Here is a 2,415-nt window from a genome sequence, read left to right on the forward strand (position 1 = left end):
AGTGTTTATTGACAAATAGAATCTTATATGTCACGAGGTCAGTGGGAGTCTTAAAGATCTTGAAAAGTTCCAAGAACTAATCAAGAATATACATGTTGTTAATCACTAGCACACGACTTAAGGTTTGTAACCTATCGTATTGACATATTCTTTTTTTTGCCATTCCAGTTAAGGTTGACTATGCATGTGAGTTTTATGAGTTCTCAATTGTTTGAATAAGGCAAAGCACCTTGATAAGTGAAAGTTCATTGATCAGTAAGAGTGATTTGTTCAACAACTTGGAAGACATGGTAAGACTTTGTGCTGCCAGGTGGCAAGAAATTAAGATTGAACAAGTTCAGTCCATATGAGTTTGGATTTGTCACTAACCTTGTCTTGTGATTATGGTTATGACAAATTCACATGGATAGGAACACATACACCATAAAATCTAAGTGGCATAAGATTTCTCTCCACTTCATGAAAATGAGTGTGAGTAAATGCTTCCACTAAGTATATTTTAAAGAGTTAGCAGTTATGTTAATTGCATTCTCAAATTCGATTATGATTACGACATCCCTATTCATAGTTCGAATTGTGAGAAATGGAAAAAGGTCTAAACATTTGAGACTTACTGCTGTAAGTTTAAATTTTTTTTAGAAATACATGTGAGCTATCTAAGGAAAGGTGTATGAGTTTGAGAAGCCTAGATATAGTCTTATCGAAGCATCTCGTATCAGAAATCTGAACTTTGGTAAGAAAGTCAACATATATTGATTTCTAGAAGTCCAACTGATTTCTGGGTACATGTCAAAGCTAGTGGGAGCATAAGTGTTATGCTAATAAGAATGTAATTATTATGCTACTGGGAGCACAATTATTACGTTGAGTGTTGCGAGTTAGCAATGTTAATTATAGAAAACAAAAGTCTCAATTCGCAAAGTCGCAGTGTTTGAAAAGTTGTTTTGCTATAATTAAGGGAGAGGAAATTATACTTCATTTCACATCTGAAAGTTTAGATTGAGATTTTAATCAAATTTACTCAAGGAAATATATGAATGTTATGCTGAAATGATTCAACATAAGGAAATTCTATATATGGAAATACTATAGCAAGAGACCGGTAAAGTATCACGTCTTTATGTAAGGCATTATGAATCATGTCCCATATGCTTCTGCTATATGATCGATTGCATATGCTATAATATTTATGTGTTCTGAATTTTCCAAATGCCTAGGGCATTAAGAGGGAAAATGGACCAGAACTGTATATGACTAAAGTTGTTAAACGATTGCTAAGAACAATCCAAGGTTCGCGAAAGATTAGTTGCTTATGGATAATTGGAAGTATAGTAATGGATGGACCATATTGACATGATTTTGAATAGATAGGATTCTATTAAGAATGGATTGTCATATGGAAAATATGGAAATGTTTCCATAATGGGGTTTTAATATTAAGAATCTATGTTAGAAACTTTTATGCAAGAAGAATGTTCAAAGGAATGTACTTTGAATGTGAGACTTCGTATCTATGGAATTGTCTTGTAACAATCTCTAGTGGAATACTTTGTAATTTCATTGTCCAAGTCTCTGTGACTTTGGTGCGTTGACGTTACATTGCAGAAGGGTTTGAACCTAACACATTATAATAGTGGCAAGAATTTCGTATTCTTACACTTACAATAAGGATTTGGAATTATGAAATGAGAGTCATTGAAGAATGTATTCAATTGATCTATTTCACAAAGAAAGGACCATAGGTAAACATAGTGTGCATGTTTGGAGCATGGGATAACTATTGTTTTAATTCAAGTATAAAGTTGATAAATCGAAACATTATACAATGAATAATGTGTAATCAATATGGTGATTAAATAAAAGGTGTTATATTTATATTCAAAAGGTTGAGACCATATTGGATTCGATTATTCTTGTATTTCACTTTGTATGTTTTGACTTCCTGAATAATAAAATTATTCAAACTATCCACAGTCGATCATACTTTGGAAGTAGGTATTGAAGCTAGACTGTCATGAATGAGTCTGTAGATTGCCTAAAGGTGTTTAGACATAACACAAGTTTGGTGCAGTATTCATGAGTACTCCTGTAATAAGATTTGAGTATTGGACTAAACCGACGCTCATTTGAATCACTTCATGAATTTTATCACGAGTGGTCATGAGATGATAATATCTTATATTCTTGAAACAGAGAGATATGAGTTGCAGTTTACAAGTCGGTTGCACATTGATGATATGTAAACGCACCAGTAACTCGGTGTTATAAAACGTATCATTGTGTGTGATTTGAAGAGTAAATAGAGAAAGCACATGAGTCAAAGTTTATCCGTTTCTTTTACCCTAAGAGGGATAAAATTGATATCTGTGGGCCCCTCGATGATTTAGTGATGACAACCCTAAGCGCTTGGCCAAA

Source organism: Lactuca virosa, chromosome 1 (assembly GCF_052849685.1).
Source record: "Lactuca virosa cultivar CGN04683 chromosome 1, Lactuca_virosa_CGN04683_v6, whole genome shotgun sequence".
Classification (NCBI taxonomy): domain Eukaryota; kingdom Viridiplantae; phylum Streptophyta; class Magnoliopsida; order Asterales; family Asteraceae; genus Lactuca; species Lactuca virosa.